The sequence below is a fragment of the Amblyomma mixtum genome, chromosome 8 (genome assembly GCF_055824585.1).
Source record: "Amblyomma mixtum isolate Tamu chromosome 8, ASM5582458v1, whole genome shotgun sequence".
Classification (NCBI taxonomy): domain Eukaryota; kingdom Metazoa; phylum Arthropoda; class Arachnida; order Ixodida; family Ixodidae; genus Amblyomma; species Amblyomma mixtum.
In genome coordinates, this window is record NC_143019.1 from 60,945,113 (window position 1) to 60,963,622 (window position 18,510).

Here is an 18,510-nt window from a genome sequence, read left to right on the forward strand (position 1 = left end):
CGGCATGCCAAGCCAGCTGGCGAAACAGCGCGCAGGGCAGCAGAAGACAGGAACGCGATATAACATCTCTACCTTGAGCGAGGTCCCTGTCGGGGTTTGTGCTGAGGGCGCCTGTTGACAGCGACTTCCTAGCAATGCTCTCGCAGTATGATTGTGGGCTTTGCTGTCGAAGCTGCGGTACTGCAAACGAAGATGAGATCGGTGACGGTTGTGCTTGTTGCGGCGGCTACCTTAAATAGTGCGCTGTACGGTGGCCATTGTGGGTGTTTAATGTAGCGACGTCTATAATATAGGTGCTGCAGTTTACCCTAGTCACACAGCCACTGCTGCGGCTGATCATCTTGCGCTGCTCACCCAGAAAGAGGGCGGAGGCAACGTGAGGCTTACTACATGATTGCAGTTAAACGTCTGTTGCTGCTGTTGCCCCACCTATAACCGAGGCCTACGTTCCTGGCTTCGCAAGCGAGAACCCAAGCCAAGCAAAGCCAGCTCCTTAAACGCACGACGAGTGGCAGCTTCCACTGCAACGCCAGCTGTACTCCGCTTGCGTTCCGTTTCGACAAAGTCGTCCCTGGCGAATGCAGGTTCTGATGCGTTCTCCCCATGCCACACGTAGAGCGCAACGCGAGATTAAGGGACGCTGCTCACGAAGGTCAGCAGATGTGCGGCTCTCGTGTGCAACCAGGGAAGCTCAACCATGAAGCCCTAGGCAGTAAGTGGCTTGTATTTACATGTGTTTACGGGCATATATTACATATGTGCATCTGCATCTGTGCGTACTACCGGCAGGAGAAGTGAATCGAGCCCGTAAATTACTTTGTTTCATTGTGGTGCAACTTTGCACTGCAGTCTGAAACTGACGAACACGGGAAGCGTCTACTGTCAGCGCAAACCGCTACTGCTGAGTTGAGTTTCAAGAAATAAAATTTAAATCCCGCTCCCGTGGCTCATTTATTTTATTGCCTTTGTCTAGCAATACCAAGCTTTATGCTCCTGTATGTGTTTATTATGGGCGCCCTCTGTGGAGGTCTAATTTGCGAAAGGAAAAAAAAAATAAAGGGCTACAACGATAAACTGAAAGGGTACAAAAAGTCGTCAGCCAGGCGATGGAGCATGAGAGGCAGGATAATTATAAAAAAGGCAATGAAGGAGACGAAAAAAAAAAGTCGCATTCATGAGATTACGACCCACTGCCCTTCATGAAACGGGGAACTTGCAGACAGCTGAAGGAAAATAAAGTACAAAATAGAGTACGCGGACCGTTTCATTAAACCTGCACGCAAAGATAAAAAAAGGCGCTAGGTCCGAGTCTATTGACCGGGCTACCCCATGCCGCCCATTCACAGGTGCTATCCCACTACTGCTCAGCGCGGGAGTTTTTGCCTGCTGCGTTTCCGCCCTGGGCCGGTTTACTCCTCCTTAGGCGACCTGGCCACCCCGGGTTCCCCCGGGGTCGCCATATCGGCGCCCAGCTTAGCGCGGACACCCGATCAACATGGGCCAACATGGGGAAGGGCTCCCAGCCTCAACCCGTTCTCTAGCGCCGGCCTCCAAGCAGCTGGATTACAGGGGCCCGCCACAACCCCCGGCGATGGTGGCCTTCAAATTGCGGGGTTTTATATTTACCAATGGCATATTATTGTCGCCACACAAGTTCCTAATGCGAAGATTCGACATACTGCAGTATTAGGACCATTTTTCAGAGTGGTGACCCTGTGTTCCCGATTTTGTGAATACGACAACACGTTTGGTATGCAAATCAAGCACAATTAAGGAGTAGTACGTTCGCTCCATCTGGGGAGCATCACGCAAAGTCTTACAAAGTTACCTTATGGACTCCGAGATCCGCTAAAAAATTTGTCATGCACGTCTCGTGTTCAATTTGCACTCAAACTACATCTTTCCACCCCTTCTTTTTCCCCTCTGGACATGTTGTGGGGAAGACGTCGGACCCGGAGGGCGCGTCTCCAGGGTTCTGGCACATTCTTTCCTCAATGTGGTAGTAGTGTTTGATGTGTAGCCGGTCCAAGGGGTGGTGACCGGGCGTGATGTCAAAACCCGTGTGTTGGTTGACTAAATGGGCTTCTATAAGCTACCGGAAGCTGTTCACCTGCCCAGGGCCAGAAGTCTCTGTTTGGACGTAACGACCGGGAGGTCAAGAGCCCACTTGATAACTTTCCGTTGAATGACCTCCAGTTGGTCGTTGGTTGGTTTTTGGTGAAAGGAAAATGGCGCAGTATCTGTATTACATATAAGTGGACACCTGAACCACGCTCTAAGGTAGGGGAGAAAGGAGGGATTCAGAGAAGAAAGGAAGAAAGAGCCGCCGCGGTGGCTCAGTGGTTATGGCGCTCGGCTACTGATCCGGAATATCCGGGCGCGATTCCGACCGCGGCGGCCGCGTTTCGATGGAGACGGAACGCAAAAGGCGCCCGTGTGCTTTGCGATGTCAGTGCACGTTAAAGATCCCCAGGCGGTAGAAATTATTCCGGAGCCCTCCCCTATGGCACCTCCAGTTGGTCATCATCGTGTTTGCACAGGTGCAAGCAGCGGGTCGTATAGAGGATTTTACTCCTTACTAAAGCATGGGCAGGCTACAGTGCATCTGGTGCTTCGTAATCCGCCAGCTTGTTGGAGACCCAGTGGATCATACATCCCACCTAATGTCCCACCATAGGAAGTTAGGCTAGTGTGATGTCGGGCTTGCGTTGGTGGTGTATGAAGAGGCCAACCACGTGGGTCTCCTTGGCCTCCCGGATCGGCCCCAACGAGAGACTGAGCTCTTAACTCCGCGTAACCTGATTTGGGCCTCCAGTCACCAGGGCCTCCACGGAAACGAACAGGCCGATCGGGCCGCCCGCGCACTCCCTTCTCGGGCTGTCTCTCTGTCCTTGGAAGCCTATTCCGAATAAGGGAGAGAGAGAGCAAAAAACTTTATTGTAACAGGAATTCGGGGCACACCCCAGGGTCCCCGCACGACCCCACTGCACTCAAGTGTTTATGTTCCTAAGGTTCATAACACTGGCAGCCCGGCCGGTGGCGATGGTCTGCACGGCCGGGTCCTCCGAGGGCAGCAGGGTCTCCCAGTCCTCCGAGGTCTTGAGGTTCTCTAGGTCCCGCGTGGGAGGGTCCGCCGGGCAGAGGAAAAGGATGTGGAGGGAAGAAGCGAAGGGTTCTGGGCATAGGGCGCATGCCGGAGTAGGGAAGGAGGGATGATAGTGGGCTAGGGTAAGGGGCGAGGGGAGAGTGTGTGTTTGTAATCTGCGCGAGTGTTGTGTGTAGGTGTCCACTGTTTTAAGAGGGCAGTTATGCGCCTTTCCTTTGCTTTCCAAGCGCCCGCTTTATTTATTTCGCAGCTTAAAGCGCGATTAAGGTGTCCACTGCTGGTTACAACGGACAACGGCGACGGTGACGGCGACGCCGCGAAAGGCAGAAACGGGCGCCAAAGAGCTGCGCTCTGAAAAACAGCAAATGGGCGAATATGTTTCGGAGCGTCTCGGCGAGCTCAGAAACTGTCCTCGTGCTGCTCTCTTTCGGAACTGAGGTCTCCTAGGCTGCACATGGATTGCATGTCGCCCCAAAACATTGACAAACACTGAAGAAACGAGGCATACAAACAACCAGTCAGGTCCTGAGCGAGCCAGACATGAAGAGAAAAAGATAAAATTGCAGTGCTAGCTGGGCATGCGTTTTAAAATGCTGCCTAAGCAATGTTGCCTTTCCTTTCCGGACAGGAGGATGGTTTGAGTGGTCTCCGGATCATGGAATGGAGTAAAGGTCCTGCCAGGATTGAAGTTTTATTCTGCGCGTATAGAAGCCCCACAAAAAAAGATAAATGCAGTCAATAACGCACAGCGCATTTAGTATCGATTAACAAAATATATAGAAATGCCATAAAGGAAATGCATCCCAAAGCTATAATAAACTTGCCCAGAAAGCTGCTATACAGACGGTATACCCTGCAGCATACCCTGAAAAGGCTGACCTGTGCTTGCTGAAATTTGTGGGACTGAATCTCGATGTCGCCATGATTTTTGTTAGTTAGAACCTTTTAACTTTCGAATGTGCGATCATATTAACCTATTTGACTGATGTGACCCGGTGCAAGTGTTTTAGAGCGCAGCTCTTTGGCGCCCGTTTCGCGGCGTCGCCGTCGCCGTTGTCTGTTGCCACTGTCCGTTGTAACCAACAGAGGACACCTTAGCTGCAATTTAAGCTGCGAAACCAATGGAGTGGGAGCTTGGAAAGGAGAGGACAAAATGGGTAAATTGGTTTTTGAGGTAAGGAAATGGCGCACTATCTGCCTCACAGATCTCCGTGGACACCTGAAAAAGAAGCAAGGCACATAACTGCCCTCTTGGAACAGTGGGCGCCTGAATCGGGCTTTAAGCTATGTGACGGTAGTGACTGATGTGCGCTGCGTGCGTTAGCATTGACAACGTTGTGCCATTTTAAGGAAAGGAAGTGCGCATAACTCGCTCCCCGGGTCAGTGGACGCCTGAATGGCGCTTATAGGTACGTGGGGTGATGGAAGAGAGATGTGGGCTAGCCGTATGCGTTAGCGCTGACAACGATGAGCGAACTCTCGCGATAAACCATTAACTGCCACCTGCCAGGGTGGCAGGGTGGGTGTGGACTTCAATGTAGATGTAAAGACAAACAGGAATTCCTTACCACTCATGCAGGAGAACATCCCTTTCCTTTCGCTCGCAACGCCTCCCAAGCTGTGACAACCTCGAGGAATACTTGCATATACCTCTTCTTTGAGAACCAGACATTGGTGCAGCAAGTCGAGCACATAGCCATTTCTCCGACCACGAAGCTTCCTTCATGACAATCAAGAACTGTTAGCGGAGTGTTTCTTGAGGAAGGAATATGTGTGAAAAACAACGAGCTGTCTGTAATTGAACACATATGCCGTGCTCTAATTCTTTGCCTCAATCTATCGAAAAGCTGAAACAGCTGATGTGCTGGGTGCCAATTTCGCATTAGGAAGTAACGTAATCGTCGGCAATTTTTTTTATTGTTTTTTTTAAGCATAGAAAATACTTGTGAAGCGACCCGGGGTGAAGGAGAGTTTAAAAAAAATTACGCAGATTACACTCTCGTGTAAGACTGATGACACAGCGGTGCTGATTGAGTTTGGTTTGACTAAGTTAACGTGATGATACTTGTAATTTCAGAAAAAGGAGATGGTTCTGAGGAAACGCGAAAGGAAAGAGGGGTAGGAGGGTGAAGCCAAGGGTTCCTGAGAAATCATAGCAAGGGGTGCAGAGCGTAAAGTAAAAGTAGAAACATGAATTGAACAAAGAGAAAAAAAAGTAAGAAAAAAAGGAAATTCGGGGCGAAAGGATGGGCTGGGGCGGTGTGCTAGGTTGAAAGAAACGATAAAGCGTCGATACAAGTCTCGTTCGCGCCGGCGACGGGTACACACGTCGGCGGTCGGCGTCTCTCACACAGGCCCTTTGTTTCCGCTCACGGGAGACGACAAGACCCTAATTTCTACGATGCGCGCCCAACATCAGCCCGCCACCCTGTATTACTCAGCTGTCATCCATGGATAAACCTTGCTGCACCTCCTTCTCGGCGGTCTCTCAGCAGCAACCTTCCTGCGCCCCTCCATAGCAGTGGTTTTACCCAGCAGACTTTCTCCACCACCCTCGAACGGATAACCACAGTGCTTTGTTCGCATGTGTCTGCTGCTCAGACGACTCGCTCTGGACTCTGGACGAACGGTGATCTCTCTTGCACGTACAGTCTTTGTCAAAAGTTTAGAGCCCAGGGGGCTTGCTTCTAAGCCTGGCAGTAGGACTCCTGTAACATTCGTGGTAGTCCTACTCATTGCACGAAGCAGGACCAGAAATCTTCTTACCTTCAGGAAATTTGGAGCGCTGGAGATGCATTACTAACCAGACAGTGTGCTTCAGAAGCAAACCCCCTTGGCTCCAAACTTTTGACAAAGGCTATACCTCGTGTGCCTGCTACTCTCTTTTGCCCTAATGGCATCCCTCGCACGCCGTCTTTTTCCCGCTTTCTTCTCTGCGCGTCACTCTGGCCCGCTTCCATCCCCATGCCTTCCCGGGACTTCTTTGCCCTCGTCGGCTCTTTTCATGCTGGCGGCGCGCGTTCCGGCGAATTCTCCGGGTAGCTCTTGGGCTGGCGGTTTCCGCTTCTTGCGCGCTTTCGCGCCCTTCAGCTACTTCGCGCCATTCTCCTTCTCAGCTCGCCTCTCTGGCGGCCTAATCACACCGCGCGCAATTCATTTGCCCGCCATTCGCACGTGCGGTATTCTAAATGCGATGGGGTACCTGCATGACTGCCTTACTCGCGCGCCTTGTATGCTCGCTAATTTCACCGCGCGCTCCTGTAACCTGCTTATCTCTCTGGCGGCTCTATATTTGAACCTGCCACTTCTTTTTTAGCCCTCGACGCTTTTTCGCTGGGACGGCGCCCGTTCCGGCGCTTCGTGCGGTGGTTCTCGGGCTGGTGTGCGTGTCCCGGGGTTCCTTTATAAAAGTGGTCTATAGACAGTCTACAGACTTCTTCCTGACTCTATTGACTTCTTATAAATATTGCTTTTTGTCTATTCATAGTCTATATACTGTCTATAGACAAAAGTCTACTAAAACTGTATGGCCATAAACCTATAGATTGTCTATAGACTGTCTATGGCATTTGTATTGCCCATAGTCTTTTGTCTATAGACAGTGTATAGACTTTATAGACGGACGTCTATAGACTGTCTAAAACTTTTTTGTAAGGGTTGGCCGCAGTCGTCGGCGTACACGGGGCGGGTAGGAAATGCACTTCGCTATCTAAGGGCGGTAGTCTGCGTTGTCGTGTCCACGGGGATGCCGCCCCGGACTCCTCCGCTTCTGCCGCCACCGCTTCACCCCGTTCTGCGCCTCGCTGCTCTTGCCCCGGCCGCTGCTTTCGCCGGGTCCCGCTGTCCACCGTGCTCTCCTCTTAAACGCGCGCTTTTGTCCGCGTCCGTCTCTGCCTTTGGACCTCAATTACAGCTCCATCTTACGCTCATTTGCCATTCCCCGGTCCCTTTTTCCAGTCCCACCCGCATGTTTTTCCATATTCTTTTTTCCCTTCCCCAGTACAGCCCCGTCGCGGTGGTCCCAGTCATTATAGGAGACAGTTATAGTTCTGTGCATCTCCTTATTTCCCCCCCCCCCCCCCCCCCTCCAGCGCCGCCACCAATCCAAGAAACCTCACCCATAAAACGTAGAGGTCAGAGGTTTTGGGATACCTCTGACCATGTGCAAGACCTATTTAAATAACTACTTCAGAGCCGGAATGTTCCTGAGAGATTCTAAGTTTCCTCCGGATATGTTTACCCCTGCTTTTTGCAACATTTTAAATTAAAATTAAAAAAATCTATTAGCGCTTTCGCTTCATACCCTTAAGGCGGAGATTAAGTGTCCTCGAAGTTTGTTATTATTATTACATCTGGAAGTCTTGATACAAACACCAAAATGGATGGGGCCAAAAATTGTGCCTCTTTATCTTCGGCGTACTGATTAACAAAAAAAAAAAAAGCTTCAGCGCGAAGGAAAGGAAAGTAGCAGACTTATTTCCCGGCGGCTAGCATGCTGATTCCAGCCTCGTGCTTATAGAATGCAGAGAAGGATAAGAATGACAAGGCTTATAACTGAAAAAAACGCATATTCTAATAATATGCGTGTATTTCGTATTTTAGCTACGTGAAGCGTCCTCCCACGACGTGTAACGTAACTGCTCGAGCTTTGGTTAGGAATTGCCACTACGTGTTCATTAGTTTCCACCCCCAGACAGCGGCCCTCTCAAGGGTGCTCACTGCTTTCCATACTCGTTGCCCGGATCCATTAATCCATATCTGCGGCCGCACCTAGTGCGTAGCCGACAAAGCCATCAATTCACATTTGTAACGATGGTGCGCGTGTAGTGCTTAATGGAGAGTGGCGGAAATCAATGCAGAAAAAGCGATCGATATGTACGAGTGAGAAAAGGCGCTGACATGGATCAGGCTGATTTTGTTGTCGGTACTGTGCATTGGGCGGGAAGAAATAGAGGTGACACAAAGATATAGGCGGGTCTAAGCGCTAACCGCAGCTGTTAATCCTTGTTTTAAGCCTTTTTGGTTAACTGGGTTCCGGGAGCGGCAATTTATGAGGAAAGAAATGAAAAAATTGCTTGAAAGAAACTACGAAAACACGGGTCAGGAAATGAAACGTACAGACACACCCAGCGGTGAGGCCCGACAAGTGGAGTTTGTAACTTGTGGAGCTGAACGTCCCGAAGTGACGCATAGGCTTTGAGGGATCCCTTTTAAATTAGACCACCAAGGGCTGTTGCACTAACCAGCGACGACAGAACAAAACGAGGAGTCGGGAAGGCGAATAATGAGCTTCGCGAATGCTGGCTTTGTAATTGTCATGTGTCAGAGAAAAGCTATTGAGGATCAGCGACACACGAAAACGAAAAGAAGAAATGAGAAACCAGTGTCTCATTTTATATCTGGGAGGCCATTGTTGAACGGAGAACAAGGAAACCAGCTTTGCGCTGTCGCCGACTCGTTTAAATGAGCTGATGGCACTAGAAAGTAAGCAAAAATTTGTCGAGCTAGGCTATCCCGCAGATTAGCGAAAGCTGTTGTATGTTTGGTTTAGCCACATAGAGTTGCATTCTGCTGGGGAACCACCTTCACATTGTGTATTCCTCTAGGTCACCCAAGCCACTAGGTCACCCGTTCCCTCCCTCCCTCCCTCCCTCCCTCCCTCCCTCCCTCCCTCCCTCCCTCCCTCCCTCCCTCCCTCCCTCCCTCCCTCTCTCTCTCTCCCTCCCTCCCTCTCTCCCTCCCTCCCTCCCTCCCTTCCCTTTCTTAGTTCCTCCTCCCTCCTCACCACTAAAAGGGGACAGGAGGTTACGCTCTCGACTTTGCCACTCGCCATGATTGGCAAGTGGCAGTCTTTCGTGTAATGTAATAAAATTTCAACGACTATAGTAACATTACGTAAGTTCAGATAAATTATTTAGTTACTCTAAAATAATTCAATCGTTACTTAACGGTCTTACTGCTCACGCTGCAGATTTCCACGGTTGAATGCAGGGCTGTATGACTAAGCCAAAGCTATAACGGCTTTCGCTGTAACAAAAATAAGCGTCCAGTCTACAAAACAGCTTAACTAAGACTTGCTAAGCAGAGTCTTAATGCGCTGGGGAAACCAGCTTCGCGCATGTGTTCATAATTTTTAGTTTCCTAATGCAGTGTCACTCAATAATATTAAGGGTGAACATGACTACGTAGTAGAATGATTACAGGCGTTGCATGTTCACAGTGTAAGCTATAACAGTACTGCATTTTAACTGTATAACAGTATATGCTGACGCATAAGATAAATGAAAATTGGTTTTGAGAAAGGCAAGATGGACAAGGCGCACTCGTCAGTCTTCCCATCGCTAATCTGTTTGAGCCGCACGATACTACACCACAGTGCACTCGTGTGCACCATTGAATGCAATTTTTTTCTGCGTATATTTCCTCTGTCTTCACGTGAAGCTGCTTTAGATTAGAAGCAGCGGTAGGTGGAGCTTCTGCAAAAGTGGCTTAATCTCTTTGAGTCATGTTACAGTTGGATACAACTTAAAAAAAATAGCAGTTAACACTTGGACACTGTCCGCGGCGTCCTGTATTACTCCGCTAGCCAATCGCAAAAGTAAACGAAGTCAGCTTCTTAACGTTTGACTATATTAAGCAAGCCAGATATCGAAATTATAGAGCGCATAATTTTCTTTCTTGTGATTAGCGTCTTGTTTGGGCAGGTAACAAGAAGAGTTTTTACAGCGGGCTACTTTTTGTTGTGGAGGAATGCAGTGCGGTGGTCCTGAATGTGGGCGGAGCTCCACTGCATACTTATGTTGTATCCGACAATAGATAAAGCCTCATGGGCTTGCACAGCAAGACTTGGGCTTGTTGGCTGTTTGTTATTTCGAAGGTTTATTTCGCAAGCACAAATAGAAGTTTTGACAAAAAAGTTGTGCAAAAGACTGTACTGGGATTCACCTGGTCAGATAATTACGACACCCAACTATAGAAGACGACAACTTTTGACCCGTACAACATCAGTTGGTGGGCGAGTTGGCCAGGCTTAATTCTTAGTGAACCAGGAGAATGGCACGAATCCAAAAGGAGAAGATGGTACAAGAAGAAACCTTTAAGTGCCTCTACGCTGTGACAAGCTTCTGCGCAACGCAACACCACCTCTCAGTTTTGTTGCGAAACCTTTGGATACTGTTACATTCCAGTGATCACTGTCCTCGTTTCTTTTTTTCAAGTATCGAACTTTCTTATCAGTTTCGCTGCTTTCGCTTTAAATCCTTGGAGTTGAAGGAAGGCCGCATTTCACTCTCTGACGTAAGATAGCTATCGGCACTGTCTTTGCACTCCGTTATGAGTGACAGCGGAATTCTGAGCGCATTTAAGCCTGGAACGCATGTAAGCGAAAAAGAGAGCGACGCGACGAGCGGCGCGACGAAGGCGAACGTGGTTCGCTCTGTCGCGTACAGGGGCAAGACGCATGCACGCGACAGCGCGAAACCGACGGCAACGCGAAACGGCGACAGCGCTCAGTGTTCCTGGCATAGCACACCGCAAAGGTATTCGCAAATGCAACAACAGTAAAAAAAATTGCAAGAATTTAATCCGGCCGCCGTTAAACCCGCCACAAGATAAAGCCTGTACCGTATTTCTGTGAAATGGTATAATTCTAGTTCTGCATGCAATGCTTTCCTTGTCAGGCAAATCTGCTACGCGGCAGCGCGCATTTTCTAGCGAATGATAACGATCGCTCGATGGCAGCTAAGACCACATGCATGAAATACAAATGAGCACATTCACTTCGTAAATGTCCAGTCTGCCTACTGAAGCAGTTAGCAGTCAATGAAATTGTTTACGAAACTGGTGCGCCTGGTGCACCGACGGCTTCTGCAACTCGGCACCAAGCCGCATCAGAACGGCCGCGATGTTCATAGTACCTGTGCTGCAGGTCCCAAAAGACCTGCTCGCACTCGACGGCGTCAATAAGGGCGCTCACTGAAGTTTTGGTTGGCCGTCGTTTTGTAGGAAGCGTGAATACGCGGCGATCGCAATGCAACGCTTCAAAAAAAAAAAAAAAAGCACGCGAAATGACCGGCAGTGACGTACGCTGAGCGTTCATGCTATTGGCTGATCGCGCATGCACTTCCGGGCGAACAGGCGAAATTTTCTATTTCGGCAGATCCGAGCGACGAGCCAAGCGACACATACATTTCGTTCGCGCGAAGCTTCGCGCGGAGCTTCGCGCGACGCGTGCCGCCGTCGCGTTCGCGTTCGCGTGAGTTTTCGCGTGCATGCAGCTCAGCCTTTAATCACGACAGAGGCAACAGGATGCGCACGCTTGGCACCTCTGCGCTGTTGAGTTAACCTCAGCAATAAAAACACGCTTGGAGGTCTCGTTTAAGTTTGCCCGCAAAGGCGTCTTCCAGAAAGGGAAATGTACGACGTGCTTCTATTGAGTCTTCATTCATTTGAAACCACTGACGATCTCAAACGAAGGCGATGAATCTGTGCTTGCTTTTATACAAGCGGGGCCTTTCCCGTGCCCTGGCGATTGCCCGCAGTGGCGTCTCTATACGTGTACGATATGGTGCGTCAATAGAAACCAGAGGGCATGTGTGTCGCAACCCTGCCACACGCTCCCCATAGTTCGTTCTTGGTCAGTGGTTGTAAATTATGCCTTCCCTTTTTCTGAAATGAAAACTGGTTTTTCAGGAAAGGAAATGACCCAGCAACTGTCTCAGATATCTTGGTGGACACCCGAACCGTGCCGTAAGGGAAGGGATAAAGGACGGAGCGGAAGAAGAAAGGAAGAAAGAGGTGGCATAGTGGATTTCCTTATTTATACCACTATACCTTGGCCAATCCCCCCACGTGGTATGTGCCATTACAAAGAGGAGGAAGAAGAAGAAGAAGGTCTCCGGAATAATTTCGATCACTTGGGGATCTTTAACGTGCACTGACGTCGCACAGCACACGGGTACCTTCTGCGTGTCACCTCCATCGAAACGCTGCCGCCGCGGTCGGGTTCGAACGCGGGTATGGCTCAATAGCCGAGCGCCCTAACCACTGAGCCACCACTGCTCACAAAAGCACACAAGTGTATACATTCGAACTCTTGATTTTCACTTTGAAATGACCTAAGAAAATGCACGGGATACAGCAAGTAAACGACTCATGAACATAACACTGACTTCCAAAGTCTTTAATTTGGAAACGCGCGTTCAGTATATAGATCGATAAAATCGTCGTAGTTGCAAGTGAAACACACATGGAAATGGCATTTTTTTTTAACCTTTTTCTGTCAGCGACACAGAATGCGCGCTGAGGCACGTACCACCCGAGAAGCCTATTTCGTCGGCCTTTGTTAGTACCTAACGTAAGCCCATCCCTGTGTATGATCGTAACGCTACATTTGCTACCCAAATGTGAACGACCCCCCGAGCTTCAATGCGGTAAGGTTATACGCCATGCCTTCTTTCACAGAGTAATCAAGGATCCACTGCGGGAGCACAATTGCACTGCGACACAATGGCGCTAGGCATGACTCTCAGCGCATTGCAACATGTTTAGCCGTCGACCCTTGTTAAGTCAGTGTGCTATTCCGAGTAGTATTAGGTACAGGGTCAGACTGGGATCAAGAGATGCCAAAAAGAAACACAAGTTGTTCTAGTGATGCACGCTTGATCACGCCTTTATTTTTGCCGCTGAAAGGAGGAAAGGAGCTGGAATGTCACGTGTCTGCAGGCCGATAATTTTCTACCGCTATTGGTTAGCTTGTACGGAATCCAGAATAACGGGCGAGCAGTATGGGTATTTTCGTGTGAACAACAGCGGCATAGTGTCCAGTGCTGGCTTGTAGCTCGACTTTCAGCGTGTAGGGCATCAAGTCCCGCACGGAGGTCAGGGGGAACGGTGATTGGCCAGCGACATGGATGTCGGTTTGCTGACTGCAACGATTAGCTGCGGTGATAATCCGCTCTGGTGTCGTCACTTGTATCCAGCCAATGAAAATTATCCGGTCCGGTGACGTCATTTCCCTTCAGCTAATGGGCGAATTTTATGACCGAAGTCAACTTTGTTCCCTCCGAAAAGGCTTCTAATGCTGTCGCACTAATAAACTATGGAAGGGCATTAATAAAGTATTCAAGTTAAATTCAATTGTACGACCAAAATCGTTGGAGTAGAGCAGAAGAATGATCGCTTACCTGAGGTCATGTTTACAAGCGTTATTTACTGACCTACGATAGTGGTTGTCAGCAAGTATAATGTTAACGCTGATAAGTATCATGCAGTGTTATTTGGCGGTATAGGTATCGCTGGTGAAAAATATATAAAAGAAAGAGAAAAGTGCTTGCCGATTTTTGAGGTCCTTCCGAAATATTTCCGTTGGTTTTCGCCTAAGTTGAATATTAACATTATTGGAAAGACGTTTTCACAATTGATTATTACTTGTTTATGGACAGAGCATGAGTGCTTGCATGATAGATGTCGTAATGATTAAAATCGATAAACAAACTGCTATTGTTTTAAAGCCAGATTCTTGTTAGAGATGAGTGACCGCAGAACTTAACGGCTTCAGATAATCATCAGCATTTCTGAAAAGGGCTGAAGTACGTTTCGCCGAGATACTTATAATGATGCGCTGTAAATTTCGGACATGATATTGTGTTTGGTTTTCCAAGGCCGCGTCACTGCGCAAGAGGATTGTGCAAAGTCTTCATATCCGCCGCTCACTGCTTTGCCTTCGGGTTACTTGTGTTTAGTGGATGAGCAAACTGTGCATGACGCGGTGGTTTTCATAACCGTAGTCTCTTATTTAAAGACTGCAGGCCTCTAATCCGTTAAACAGAAGCGAAAAGGACAAAGGAAAGAAAACGAGCAATTACTGAGGTTTAATATCTGGCGTCAGCAAGAGCAAATGGTCCGCGAAACATTGAGCTGGGACTCTGAGCTGTAAAGCATAGTGCGCTTACTTGTTTCATTTGGGCAAACCTTGCGTTTTATTCAGAGAACAAGAAGAATAAATCTATCTAAAAAAGTAGAGCCTTAATATTGGATGATTAACGATGGAAGCATTTTTGGAGCAGTAGTTTCAAGGAGAGTCTTTTCTTGGCTGGAAGTGGCCATTAGTATCTCGTAGCGGTCCCCAAGGCATGTTTGCTTGTGGCTTTCCTTAAAGACCTATGAGCGTAGGAGGACTGATAAGTAATGAGTTTTAACTTCATGCGTTGGAAGTGAAGTATGGGACATTTCTGCCCGAAAATAAATTAAGACGTATTTAAAAAGCAATTCGGAAAGCAGGAACTTTTTATCCCGTCTAGACTTTTTTAAATTGTAGTTATTAGCTTGCATGGGAATGCAGTGAACACTTATTTTAAAGTCGAAAAACAGAAGCTCGGCCGACTTGGGGCTGCTTACTGTCAACTAACGGGAACTCAATGGCGCAGAAGAAAATAGAACACGTGGGCGGGCATTCGACCCGGAAGTAAATACTCCCAAGGGAAGCTCCGCGCGAAGAACAAAGTCGTTACGACGAGGCACCCAAAGTTAAACAGAGTGAAGGGAAACAAGAATTCACTTTGATAATGAAGCCTCGAAAATAGAGGGAGAGAATAAACGTTGTGCTCATTAATATTCTTGAAAGAACAGCTAATGCTAGAAGCTGTCTATTCAAGGCCTGATGTCGGCTGTTGTTGTGTATGAAAAAGAAGAATAAAAGGTACACATCCTTGCGACGTATCAAGCAAACAAACCCACTTAGTATGAAGCTTTCCCGGTTAATACGAATTTCAGCGTTACCCATATATTCGGTATTCTACTCGGTCGATATTTTTTTCGTAGGGCTACATAAGAGCGGCGCTTAATTTAACAGCTCTATGTCGAAAGAAAAACCAAGAAGTAAGGCTGTGCTGGTGTACGTGGTCATGTAAAGAAGATGGACGACGAGTACATTGGAAGGAAGGAAGGCGATGAAGTTTGAAGCCTGGGGGAGGACGGCATATAGGAAGAGATGGCAAGACAACAGGAATCAGGATCCAAAGGCGAAGTAGCTCAAGAGGCAATGTGTTAACAATAGAGTTAAGTGGAGAAGGCTCCTTAGAAACAGCGGCATTATACGAAAATGGTTCGAAACTGTAAAGTAGAATAAATAGTATCGACCCAACTGCCATAAAGATAGGAGTGGGCCACATGCAAAAAAAGAAACCAAACCAAGCTCAGGATCCGATCTGTTTGCACCGGTGCCTTAAGAATCCTCTTGAGACGGAAGGGGTCTGGCGCGTTGACACTAATTTCCGGAAGGGGATGACCGATTGGGGTTCACCGGAAGTAGCTGGGTGGGTAGAGCTGCCTAAGCATGAGCGAGGGCAAGGACATGCGCCTCAGGGGTGACAGTCCGGACGCTAATCGATATCGTCACAGTGTCTAAAGTCATCTTCGTTCGATGTCCGCCGGTGAATTGTTTGCACTTTCGGGCAGTCTTTCGGCAGAGGATAAGTTCCGGGTCACATATTTGCTCCACACACTAGGCATCACAGGGTGACAGTTAGTGAAGACTCATCTTAAATAAAGAGACATGGATCACTTAACGATGGTAATATGTTAAGCCTGAGCTTGCGTATTGATAGGCTCTCAAGAGAAAGAGAAGATATGCGAGCACTGAAGACGTGCCAATGGGGACAGACTACGCCGTGTGGTCGCTGAGTCTGCTCCTGAGAGGGCGAGCATCACGGCCGACAATACGACACTCTTAAAAGAGGCATGTCAAGCCAGCTGGCGAAACAGCACGCAGTGCCACAGAAATCGGTAACGCGATATAACACCTCTACCTTGAGCGAGGTCCCTGTCTGGGTTCTTCCCAACTTTGTGCCGAGGGTGTCTGTTCACAGCGACTTTCCAGCAATGCTCTTGCAGTATGAATGAAGGCTTTGCTGTCGAAGCTGCAGTATTGCAAACGGACGTGAGGTCGGGGATGGTTGTGCTTGTGGCGGCGGCTACCTTAAATGGTGCGCAATACGGTGGCTATTGTGGGTGCTTAAATGTAGCATTTTCTAAGTGCTGCAGTTTACGCTAGTCGCACAGCCATTGCTGCGGCTGATCATCTTGCGCTGCTCGCCCAGAAAGAGGGCGGAGGCAACGTGAGGCTTACTACATGGTTGCGGTTAAAGGTCTGTTGCTGCCGTTGCCCCACCTATAAGCGAGGCCTGCGTTACTGGCTTCGCAAGCGGGAATCCAAGCGAAGCAAATCCAGCTCCTTAAACGCACGACGAGTGGCAGCTTCCACTGCAACGCCAGCTGTACTCCTCACGCGTTCCGTTTCGCCAAAGTCGTCCCTGGGGAACGCAGGTTCTGATGCGTTCTCCTCATGCCACACGTAGAGCGCAACGCGTGATTGAGGGACGCTGCTCACGAAGGTCAGCAGATGTGCGGCTCTCGTGTGCAACCAGGGAAGCTCAACCATGAAGCCCTAGGCAGTAAGTGGCTTGTACTTACATGTGCTCAACGGCATATATTACATATCTGCACCTGCATATGTTCCTACTACCGGCAGGAAAAGTGAATCGAGCACGAAAATTGCTTTGTTTTATTGCGGTGCAACTTTGCAGTGCAGTCTGAAACTGAGGAACACGGGAAGCGTCTACCGACTGCGCAAACGGCTACTGCTGAGCTGAGTTATAAGAAATAATAATTAGATCCCGCTTCCGTGGCTCATTTCTTTTACTACCTATAGTGCCTTTGTCTAGCAATACCAAGCTTTATGCTCCTGCATGTGCTTGTTATGCGCGCCCTTTGTGGAGCTCTAACTTGAGAAAGGAAATAATAAAGAGCAACAACGATAAACTGAAAGGGTGCAAAAAGTCGTCAGTCAGGCGATGGAATATGGGTTCACAAGGGGCGAGATAATTATAAAAAAGTAATTAAATGGAACGGAAAAAAAGTGGTATCCATGAGATTGCGATCCACTGCCCTTCATGAAACAGGGAACTGCAGACAGTTGAAGGAAAATGAAGGAAAAAAATAAATCGTGCGCGAAGCGTTTCATTTGAACTGCACGCAAAGAAAAAAAAAAGGCGCTAGGTCCGAGTCTATTGACCGGGCTACCCCATGCCGCCCATTCACAGGTGCTATCCCACTACTGCTCAGCGCGGGAGTTTTTGCCTGCTGCGTTTCCGCCCTGGGCCGGTTCACTCCTCCTTAGGCGACCTGGCCACCCCGGGCTCCCCTGGGGTCGCCATATCGGCGCCCAGCTTAGCGCGGACACCCGATCAACATGGGCCAACATGGGGAAGGGCTCCCAGCCTCAACCCGTCCTCTAGCGCCGGCCTCCAAGTAGCTGGATTACAGGGGCCCGCCACAACCCCCGGCGATTGCGGCCTTCAAATTGCGGGGTTTTATATTTACTAATGGCATATTATTGTCACCACACAAGTTCCTGACGCGAAAATTCGACATATTGCAGTATTAGTGCCATTTTTTAGAATGGTAACCTTGTGTTCACGATTTTGTGAATACGACAACACGTGTGGTATGCAAATCCAGCACAATTAAGGAGTTGTACGTGCGCTCCATCTGGGGAGCGCACGCAAAGTCTTATAAAGTAACATTATGGACTCCGAGATCCGCTAAATAATTTGTCATGCATATCTCGTGTTCCATTTGCACTCAAACTACATCTTTCGACCCCTTCTTTTTCCCCTCTGGACATGTCGCGGGGAAGGGGTCGGACCCGGAGGGCGCGTCTCCAGGGTTCTGGCACACCCTTTCTTTCCTCAGTGTGGTAGTATAGTGTTTAATGTGTAGCCGGTCCAAGAGGCAGTGACCGGACGTGATCTGTCAAGACCGTGTATTGGTTGACTAAATGGGCTTCTTGAAGCTCCCGGAAGCTGTTCACCATGCCCAGGGCCAGACGTCTCTGGTTGGACGTAGCGACCGGGAGGTCAAGAGCCCACTTGAAGACTTTCCGTTGAATGACCTCCATTTGGTCGTTGTTTGGTGTCTGGTGAAAGGAAAATGGCGTAGTATCTGTCTCACATATGGGTGGACACCTGGACCATGCTCTAAAGTAGGGGATAAAGTAGGGATTGAGAAGAGAGGAAGAAAGAGCCGCCGCGGTGGCTCAATGGTTAGGGCACTCGGCTACTGATCAAGAGTATCCGGGTTCGATTCCGTCCACGGCGGCCGCGTTTCGATGGACACGGAACGCAAAAGGCGCCCTTGTGCTCGGCTGCTGACCCGAAAGACGCGGGTTCGATCGCGGCCGCGGCGGTTGAATTTCTTTGGAGGAGAAATTCTAGAGGCCCGTGTACTGTGCGATGTCAGTGCACGTTAAAGAACCCCGGGTGGTCGAAATTTCCGGAGCCCTCCACTACGGCGTCTCTCATAGCCTTAGTCGCTTTGGGGCGTTAAACCCCATAAACCAAACCAAA

The 18,510-nt window shown here is 48.9% G+C and overlaps 2 non-coding genes across 2 annotated transcripts; both read right to left on the reverse strand.

The window, feature by feature from the left end:
• Window positions 1-1,292: 1,292 nt before the first annotated feature.
• On the reverse strand, window positions 1,293-1,590 carry LOC149332712 (signal recognition particle RNA). Its single transcript, XR_016285379.1, has one exon.
• Window positions 1,591-17,151: 15,561 nt separating this feature from the next.
• LOC149332713 (signal recognition particle RNA) lies at window positions 17,152-17,449 on the reverse strand. Its single transcript, XR_016285376.1, has one exon.
• Window positions 17,450-18,510: the final 1,061 nt, after the last annotated feature.